This window comes from Scyliorhinus torazame, chromosome 7 (genome assembly GCF_047496885.1).
Source record: "Scyliorhinus torazame isolate Kashiwa2021f chromosome 7, sScyTor2.1, whole genome shotgun sequence".
NCBI lineage: Eukaryota > Metazoa > Chordata > Chondrichthyes > Carcharhiniformes > Scyliorhinidae > Scyliorhinus > Scyliorhinus torazame.
Window position 1 is genome coordinate 98,703,155 of NC_092713.1, and position 11,216 is coordinate 98,714,370.

The window sequence follows — 11,216 nt, forward strand, 5'->3', positions numbered from 1 at the left end:
AAATATGTCCCTGTTTCTTCACTGGTGCTGGGTTAAAATACTGTAAATCTCTCCCTAACAACACCGTTTGATGGCAGGAGTTCAAGGAGGCTTCTCAGTGCCACCTCCTCAAGGTCAGTTAGGAATGGGCAATAAATGCTGACCTTGTCACAATGCCCACATCCCGTGAATGAATGTGGGGGGAAAATACTGTTCATCATGTCAATGTATTCAAAAACCAGGTTGTACAAGTTTAAAAACAAATTAGTAAATTAGAAGTAAGAAGGACAGTCAAGGAATTTTCTTTTCACCTGAAAAGTATATAGAACATAGAACGATACAGCGCAGTACAGGCCCTTCGGCCCACGATGTTGCACCGAAACAAAAGCCATCTAACCTACACTATGCCATTATCATCCATATGTTTATCCAATAAACTTTTAAATGCCCTCAATGTTGGTGAGTTCACTACTGTTGCAGGTAGGGCATTTCACGGCCTCACTGCTCTTTGCGTAAAGAACCTACCTCTGATCTCTGTCCTATATCTATACCCCTCAGTTTAAAGCTATGTCCCCTCGTGCCAGCCATTTCCATCCGCGGGAGAAGGCTCTCACTGTCCACCCTATCTAACCCCCTGATCATTTTGTATGCCTCTATTAAGTCTCCTCTTAACCTTCTTCTCCAACGAAAACAACCTCAAGTCCATCAGCCTTTCCTCATAAGATTTTCCCTCCATACCAGGCAACATCCTGGTAAATCTCCTCTGCACCCGCTCCAAAGCCTCCACGTCCTTCCTATAATGCGGTGACCAGAACTGTACGCAATACTCCAAATGCGGCCGTACCAGAGTTCTGTACAGCTGCAACATGACCTCCTGACTCCGGAACTCAATCCCTCTACCAATAAAGGCCAACACTCCATAGGCCTTCTTCACAACCCTATCAACCTGGGTGGCAACTGTCAGGGATCTATGTACATGGACACCTAGATCCCTCTGCTCATCCACACTTCCAAGAACTTTACCATTAGCCAAATATTCCGCATTCCTGTTATTCCTTCCAAAGTGAATCACCTCACACTTCTCTACATTAAACTCCATTTGCCACCTCTCAGCCCAGCTCTGCAGCTTATCTATATCCCTCTGTAACCTGCTACATCCTTCCACACTATCGACAACACCACCGACTTTAGTATCGTCTGCAAATTTACTCACCCACCCTTCTGCGCCTTCCTCTAGGTCATTGATAAAAATGACAAACCGCAACGGCCCCAGAACAGATCCTTGTGGTACTCCACTTGTAACTGAACTCCATTCTGAACATTTCCCATCAACCACCACCCTCTGTCTTCTTTCAGCTAGCCAGTATAATAATGGAATAGGTTACAAGGAGAGGACATTGAAGCAAACGGTATTAGTGTTTTTCAAGAGAGAACCTGTGTAGGTGGACCAAACTACAGAGAAAGTGACGGGCATTCTGCTGTTAATAACTTTTTTCAAGTAGTAAAAGTGTATTTTTTTGGGGGGGAAGTTACCAAATGCCGGTAGGGAAATTTTGTGTCAGTTCTGCCTGTGAATCATTTTACTATTTGGTGTTATCCCCATGACCTCAAAGGTGATACTGAGCAACCTTCTTGAACGCCTGCTGTCAAACAGTACTATAGGGGAGAGATTTACAGGATTTTAACCCAGCAACAGTGAAGATACAGGGACATGGTTGGAACAGGGGAAATATTGAAAAGCAAAATAAACAATTGTTCATCATCTCTAACTGCAACTTGTTTTGCTGTGCTCTTTTTTTAAGTTAACAACCTATTATAAAACTTGCATCAGAGGGAGCTTCCTGTCTGTAAAATTGTGTCCAGGTTTTGACTTGGCGTGTGACAAAATTATAAATGTCATGTGGTAATTGCACCCTCTCACCAGCGATGATGCTATAGTGCCAGAGTTTCCAAACTCCCAGCATCTCACGGGAATGGAATTTCATTATTTTCGACAGTAATAGGGTGGTTTCAGTTCCTTTCTTAGCACAGTGTATGAAATGCTTAACTAAGACTGTATTCAGCATAATGTACTTAACCCAGAGTGTCTGTATTACACGGGTCATTGAAAAGTGACCATTCTGAGATTAAACTATTAATTTATTTCAACCAGAATCTGTGGGCCTTGGGTGTCATTCCTGAAAATGTATACATTTCTCCCAGATTGAGTGCTCTAAGTGCTTGCACATAATCCAATGTCCAGTGCAACAAAAGAGGTTTACAGATACCAGAACTGAGAAATTATACCTGACTGGAAAGATTAAACCGGCCGAGGCTGTTTTCTCCAGACAAGAGGGGTGACCTAAAAGAGGTCTCAAAGATTGGGAATGGGCTTGATAGGGCACACGTAGAGGATGTTTCCATTTTCGGGGAAGATGAGAACTAGGGGCCATAAATTTAAGTTGGTAATAAATCCAGAACTTCCTTTTTAAAAAAATATTTTATTGACGGTTTCATATTTAACAAACACGAACTAAACTACAACACAAGTATGAACATTTTTAAACATGGTACTTCCTTACTCGGAACGGTTAGAATGTGAAACTTGCTACCACAAGGACTAGTTGAGGTGCCTAGCATAGATGCATTTCATGCAAAGCTGGATAACGGCAAGAAAAAGAAAGAAAGGAATAGAAGCATATGTTGCTGGGGTTAGATAAAGAAAGGTGGGAGGAGGCTTATGAGGAGCATAAATACTGGCACGGACCACAGAAATGGCCTGTTTCTGTTCTGTAATGCTGTGTAACGAGCAGTGAAGTTGGTAGTGATGGATGCAAAGTTAATCTAGCAGATTTGTGCAGGTAAGGCAGCAGGTTCAAGCATCAGCTGAGATGTTGAGCACACCGGTTCAGGGGAACAGCCGTTGGTGTTTGAGGTGCTGAAGGAGATCTGAGGGATGGATGGGACATAGCAGACTCAGAAACATGGGAATAGAATGGAGAGCAGAGGGAATTGTCGGGAAGGGATTTGCATCCTTGACAGTGCAGAAGCAGACCAGTTACTGGATGGAGCCTGTCTGCCAAAGAATATAATTTTGGTAGAAAACATGTAAAAGCAAGTAGAAGTCTTAGCTGTCACTTGAAAGAGGAGGATCACAGAATGTCAGAAAGGAGACACTGGCATTACTGTAAAATGTATTGTAACATGTGTCATCACTAAAGATATTCCTGGAACAAGTCTACCTTTGCCACCATAACTGTGCCTCCTCCTACTTTTCCAAAACAGGGACATGAAGGCATTCATTCCTGTTTGGTTTTAACCTCCATCAATCACAAATCACTATGTTAACTTACAATGAATTCCAAAGTGCACACAATCACTGACCCTTCCTTAACATTGTGCTTACGTGTGCCTGGTTTCTGTCTGCTAACTGCCACCTGAGCAATGGGATGTGGATGGGATGCACTTCCTCAAAGATGGTTGGTCTAATGGTACCTAAATGTGCACAGTATACGAAACAAGGTAAACTAGCTTGTTGTACACATTGAAATTGGCTGGTATGTTGTGGGCATCACGGAGAGGTGGCTGCAAGGGGATCAGGGCTAGGTTCTCTATCCAAGGATATGTGTCTGATCAAAAGGACGGGGGGGGGGGGCGTGAGGGAGATGCCTCATTGGTACAAAATTAAATTAAATCTATAGCAAGAAGCGATATAGGGTCAGAAAGCACAGAGTCTGTATGGGTAGAGTTGACGAATCACAAAGGTAAAAAGACCCTGATGAGAGTTATGTACAGGCCCCCTAGCAGTAGGCAGGATGTGGGGCAGAAAATAAATCAAGAGATAGAAAAGTTATATAAGAAAGGGAGTATTATAATAATCATGTGGGACTTCAATATGCAGGTGGACTGAGGAAATCAGGTTGGTAGTGGATCCCAAGAAAAGGAATTTGTGGAATGTCTCAGATGGTTTTTTTGGAGCAGCTTGTGACAGCCCACTGGGGAACAGGCAATTCTGGATTTGGTGATGTGTAATGAGGCAGATTGGATTCGGGAACAGGAACCCTTAGGGGGCAGTGACCACAATATGATAGAATTTACCCTGTAGTTTCAGAGGAAGAAGCTGGAATCAGATGTATGGTATTAGACATGAGGGAGATGCTGGCCAGAGTTGATTGGAAGGGGAGCCTAGTAGGAAAGATGGTAGAAGAGCAATGGCAGGGGTTTTTGGAGTTATTCGAGGGGCACAACAGAAATTCATCCGAAGGAAGAGGAAACATGCTAAGGGAAGGATGAGGTAAACATGGCTGACAAGAGAAGTCCAGGACAGCATAAAAGAAAAAGTATACAACATGGAGAGGATTAGTGGAAGCATTTAAAAGCAAGCAGAGGACAACAATAAGGGAAGACAAGATGAAATAAGAAATGTAAGATAGCTTGTAATATAAAAGAAGATTGCAAGAATTTTTTTCTTTTGAGATGCGAGACAAGAATGGATATTGGACCACTGGAAAATCAGGCTGGAGAAGTAGTAATGGGGATCAAAGAAATCAGACTGGAGTACTAGTAATGGGGAACAAAGAAATGGCAAATGAACTAATTAGATACTTTGCATCAGCGTTAACCATGAAAGACATGAGTGGTTTACCAGAACTTCAAGAGAGTCAGGGGGCAGAGGTGAGTGTAATGGCCATCACTAAGGAGACAGTGCTGGGGAAGTTGAAAGGTCTGAAGGTGGATAAATCACCTGGACCGGATGGACTATAAGCCAGGGTCTTGAAGGAGATAGCGGAGGAGAGTGTGGAGAAATTGTTGGTGATCTTTCCGGAATCACTGGGAGGGTCCCAGAGGACTGGAAAATGGTTAATGTAACACCCCTGTTTAAGAAGGGAGGGAGGCAGAAGATAGGAAATTTTAGGCTGGTTAGCCTGATTTCAGTCGTTGGCAAGATTTTAGAGTCCATTAAGGATGAAATTGCAGAATACTTGGAAGTGTATGGTAAATGGGGCTGAGTCCCTTTGTCAAGGGAAGTCATGCCTGGCAAATCTGTTAGAATTCTTGGAGGTGGTAACGAGGAAGTTAGACAAAGGAGAGCCAGTTAACGTGATCTATTTGGATTTCCAGAAGGCCTTTGACAAGGTGTTGTACAGCAGGCTGTTAAATAAGAAAGAGTCTATGGTGTTGGGGGCAAGGTACTGGCATGAATAGAGGATTGGCTGACTGGCCAAAGGCAGAGGGTGAGGATAAAGGGGTCTTTTTCAGGATGGCAGCCAATGACTAGTGGTGTTCCGCAGGGGTCAGTGTTGTAACAATAACTATTCACGATATACATTAACAATCTGGAAAAATGAACTGAGGGCATTGTTATTAAGTTTGCAGATGGTACAAAGATATGCAGAGGGACAGGTAGTGTAGTGGAAGCGGGCAGGCTGCAAAAGGACTTGGACAAGCTAGGAGAGTGGGCAAAGAAGTGGCAGATGAAATATAATGTGGAAAAGTGTAAAGTTATGCACTTTGGTAGGAAACATAGAGGCATAGACTATTTTCTAAATGGGGAAAGGCTTTGGAAATCTGAAGCACAAAGGGACTTAAGAGAATTCTGAACTAGGACTTCTCAGGTTAACATGCAGGTTCAGTTGGCAGTTAGGAAGGCAAATGCCTTCTTAAGCGGGGTAGAATACAAGAGCAGGGATATATTGCTGAGGTTGTCTAAGGCTCTGGTCAGATCCCATTTGGAATATAGTGATAGGTTTTAGCCCTGAACCTAAGGAAGGATGTGCTGGCCTTGGAGCTGGTCCAGAAGAGGTTCACAAGGAAGATTCTGGGAATGAAGGGTGTGTCATATGAGGAGCGGTTGAGGACTCTGGGTCTGCATTCGATGGAGTTTAGAAGGATGAGGAGGGATCTTATTGGATTTTACAGAATAAAGGGAGGCCTAGATAGAGTGGATGTGGGGAAGATGTTTCCACTAGTAGGAAAAACTAGAACCCGTGGACACAGCCTCAGACTGACGCCCTTTAAAACTGAGATGAGGAATTTCTTTAGCCAGAGGATGATAAATCTGTGGAACTCATTGCTGCAAAAAACTGTGGAGGCCGAGTCACTGAGTGTCTTTGAGATGGAGATAGATAGATAGGTTCTTGATTAATAAGGGGATCAGGGGTTACGGGGAGAAGGCAGGAGAATGGGGATGAGAAACATATCAGCCATGATTGATTGGCTGAGCAGACTTGATGGACCAAATGGCCAAACCTAATTCTGCTCCTATATCTTATGGTAGCCGATTTATTTATTTTTAATTTTTTTTTCCAATTGAGGGCCAATTTAGCATGGCAAATCCATCTACCCTGCCCATCTTGGGTTGTGGAGGTGAGACCTACCCAGACACGGGGAGAATGTGCAAACTCCACATAGACAGTTACCGGGGACCGGGATTGAACACCGGTTGTCGGTGCCATGAGACAGCAGTGCTAACCATGGAGCCACCGTGTCGCCCATATTTTCTGGTAGCTCTCGGATCCTGAAATCCTTCAGTGTCACAACAGTTACAATCTGGAAGCAGCTCTTCCTGTCATGTGCTATTCCATTGCCTACTCCAGCTGTGCAGTTTATTTTTTTAATGGATTCATGGGCTGGTCTCTGCCTGCTTATGAGCTCGGGGGCTGCTACAGCTAAAGAGGCCACTTGCTACAGTGGTGCCTGCAAGGAACTCAATACTTTGATTTTTTTTTAAAGTATTTTTATTCAAATGTTTACATTTAACACACATTACAAAACAAAATAAACCTAGCACCAACACCCAACCCCCCCCCCCCCCCACCAACCTTGCCCCCCCCCCCCCCCCCCCCCCCCCAGCAGTTGACGATAACCAGCTCCCTGAAATGTAGTATAAACAAACCCCATTTTTTGGAACCCCTCAGTTACTCCTCAAAGTGAATTTCATCTTTTCTAAGTGCAAGAACTGCAATAAGTCCCCCAGCCACACTGAGGAGAAGCTGACCTTCACCCCAACAGAACCCGCAGGCGAAGGCTAAAATGTCTGCCCCCATTCCCATCTGTAACTCTTGCAAGTCTGACACCCCGAATATGGCCCCCAGGGGACTGGGTTCTAAGTCCACATGCAAGATGGCTGACGTGCTGAAGAACAACCTCCAAAATTTCTTCAACTTCAGGCAGGACCAGAACATGTCTTTGTGATTGGCTGGGCCCCTCCCACACCGCTCACAAATATCCACCACAACCTCAAACAGCCCATTCTCGATTCCGTCAGGTGCGCTCTGCTACCTTTAGCTATATCAATCTCAGCCTCGCAACGAGGTTGAGGCATTCAACCGCAGTACCCCACGCCACAATCCCTCCTCCAAAGCCATTCCCAGCTCCTCCTTCCACTTAGCCTCACGCCCTCCAGAGATGCCTTCTCCCAAATCCTCCCATAGATCACCGAGATTAGCTCCATCACCGACAACACCCCCTCCAGCAATGAGGGCGGTGTCACCGGAAAGGTTGAAAAAACTTTTTTTGCAAAACCCCACACCTGCATGTAACCTGAAACCCCCCCCCCAAGCGGGATCCCAAACTTCTCCCCAACGCCTCCAAACTTGCAAACCGCTCTTCTAAAAATAGGTCCTTCATTTCCATCACACCTCGCTCCTCCCATCCCCGAAACCTCGCATCCATCCTCACTGCCTCAAACCAGTGGTTCCCTCGGATTGGCATCATTGTTGACCCCGACCTAAAGTGCTGCTGAAATTGCTTCCATATTTTCAGTGCGGCCACCACAGGATTCCCTGAGAACTTTCCTGGGGCAAACCGTAGCGGCACCATTGCCAGCGCCCACATCACAGACCCCTTGCAAGAGCATGCCTCCACCCTCACCCACAAAGCCTCCATCTCCCTGCTCCAACCCCGCACCTTCTCAGCGTTCGCCGCCCAATAATGGTATAACAGGTTTGGAAGGGCCAAGTCTTCCCAACTGTCGCCTCTCTGAAGTACTGACTTCCTAATCCTTGCCACCCTACCTGCCCACACAAGCGACAAAACCAACCTATCCACCGCATAAAAAATTGATTTTGGTAAAAAGACCAGCAAGCATGGAAATAAAAATAAAAACCGCGACAAAATGTTCATCTTAACCGCCTCCACCCGATCTGCTAACGATAGGGGAAGACTGTCCCACCTCGATAGGTCCTCCTTGACCCTGCCCACCAAACTCGTAAAGTTCAATTTACGGAGCCAGGCCCAATCCTGAGCCACCTGCACCCCCAAATACCTAAAGTGGGCAGTTGCCACCCAGAATGGCAACCCGCCCTCCCCAGCCCCCACCTCCACCTCCAGAGAAGAGACCACAAAATCTCCACTTTTTTCCAAATTTAACTTAGAGCCTGAAAAAGCCCAAATCTCCTAAGCAGTCCCATTACATCCCCCACAAAATACAGCAACAAATCAACAGCATACAGAGACACCCTATGCTCCACAGCCCCCTCACTATCCCCTACGTTTACCCAAGCATCTTAGGGCTATGGCCAAGGGCTCTATAACCAGCGCAAATAGTAGGGGGACGTTGGGCACCCCTGCCTTCTTCCCTAAGCAATGGAACATACCCTGAATTCATAAACTATCAAAGCCCAAGTGGAATGCCAGACTCACCCAGCCCTTCCGAAGCTTCACCTGGTCCTTCACAGATAGTTCACAGAGTTTACAGTGCAGAAAGAGGTCATTCAGCCCATCGAGTCTGCACTGGCTCTTGGAAAGAACACCCTACCCAAGGTCCACACCTCCACCTTATCCCCATAACCCAGTAACCCCACCCAACACTAAAGGCAATTTTGGACACTAATGGGAAATTTAGCATAGCCAATCCACCTAACCTGCCCATCTTTGGACTGTGGGAGGAAACCGGAGCATCTGGAGGAAACCCACGCACTCAAGGGGAGAATGTGCAGACTCCGCACAGACAGTGACCCAAGCCGGGAATCGAACCTGGGACCCTGGAGCTGTGAAGCAATTGTGCTATCCACAATGCTACCGTGCTGCCCAACAGATGGGTCTCTTGCAACAGCACACATCGGCTTTCAAGCTTTTCAAATGCGAGAAAACTCTCGCTTCACCGGTCCCCCCAGCCCTCGCATGTTCCATGTAACCACCCGGACCGAGGGTCTCCCACTCCCCCCGCCCCTCCTATCTACTCCTGGACCCAACCAACAGGCAGGACCCAGCTGTGCCCCTAGTCACAACAGCCCCCTAGTCCTTCCCAGAATCCCCCAGCTACTCCTCTCAAAACCACCTCACCCAGTATCGTCCCTATCATTCACACCTCCCAGGCCCATTTAAATCTGTCCACGCAGGTTCCAATGACCACGGCCCCTCCCCGCGCCTCGTTCCCATTTACTAACCAACTCGGGTTTGCCAGTGCAACATCATCACCCCGCACACCCAAACCTTCCAAATTCCCAACAAAGTAATCCCTCAAACCCAAAATAAGCAAATCCCAACCAATTGCTACAAAGCTCCAAACCATCCCTTCCCAAATACAACTTAAGCAGAGGAAAAAAAAACAAAAGAGAAAGAACATTTAAAAAATCAGTAGAGTAAAGGTTAACACCACCAAAGACCAAGCTAATTTCAGTCCCAATCCTTCAGCTTTCACGAACGCCTCTATCTCTTCCGCCGTTGCAAAATAGAAGTCCTTGGAGTTGTATGTAACGCTCAGATTTCCCGGGTAGACCACCACAAACCTCATGTTGCTTTTATACATTGCTGCCTTCGCCCGACCAAAGGCTGCCCCCTTCTCACCAGTTCCGCCAAGAGATCCTGGTATATCTGAATACCAACGCCTTCCCACCTCACCTCTCTGTTCAGCTTCGCCCATCTCAGCACCATTTCCTTCACCTGATAGCTGTGGAAGCATACTATCACAGCTCTTGGTGACTCATTCGCATTTGGTTTTGGCCAGATCGACTGCTGAGGTCTGTCCAACTCGTAGAGGGAGTCCTCCTCCCCCATCAACTTTGCGAACACCTCTGCAAAATACTCCATCGGCCTCCGGCTCTCCACCCAATCAGGCAGTCCCATCATCCTTAGATTCTGCCTTTGTACCCTGTTGTCCAGGTTCTCCACTTTGATTCTCAGCACTTTGTTACTCTCCACCACCCTCTGCAGCTCCTTTCCCATTGAGGTGAACTGGTTGCTGTGCTGCGGCAATGCCTCCACCCCTTTCAACACCTCACCTTGCTCCCACACCTCTGTCGATGTCTTTGCCAGAGCCTATTTCATTGGGCAGGAGTCCCATCCACCCACTCCTTGAGCAAGGTCATCAGGTCCTTGCGGTGCTTGTCAAAGTGCTTAGAAAACAACCACTCAAACAACCATCACTTTGGCCAGTTTATCCACCGAAATGGGCGTGGCACCCTCGACCAGCCTGTACTCGCCATCTTTCCTCCACTGGACTCCCCACCAAACTCGCCGCCGGACTTTTGCTCGCCCCCTTTTTCCCCTGATTCTTTTTCTGGATTTTCAACATCCTTTAGTTGTCTTAGACTTTCCCACAAATAATCAGACCAAATCCTCCCCAAAAACTGGGTGCAAGGGGCCAAAAACAAAAAGCTCTAGCAGGAGCCAGCCAATGTGTGACCTCCGCCCACGTGTCACCACCAGAAGTCCAACTCTGGTAGGGGCAGCACGGTCGCACAAGTGGGTAGCACTGTTGCTTCACAGCGCCAGGGTCCCAGGTTTGATTCCCCGCGGGGTCACTGTGCGGAGTCTGCACGTTCTCCCCGTGCCTGGATGGGTTTCTTCCGGGTGCTCCGGTTTCCTCCCACAGTCCAAAGATGTGCAGGTTTGGTGGATTGGCCATGATAAATTGCCCTTAGTGACCAAAAAAGGTTAGGAGGGGTTTGTGGGTTACGGGGATAGGGTGGAAGTGAGGGCTTAAGTGGGTTGGTGCAGACTCGATGGGCCGAATGGCCTCCTTCTGCACTGTATGTTCTATGTTCAATACTTTGATAATGTTGCTGCAAAAGATAATTGTAGACTGTAGGGCAGAGGAAGGCAAAGGATTAAACAGCTGCAATTGGTGATTAGTCTAGGCCTAGTCCTCACCTCAACCTCTTGCCATCACAACAGGTGATGAGGGACAAATTATTCCCCAATTTCCCTGTGTTGCTGACTTCTATCTGTATTACTATTAATAACCACACTATGCGAGTGTGTTCCGTGTATTGGACAAATAACCACACAACAAGTATTTAGTATAACCACAGTTT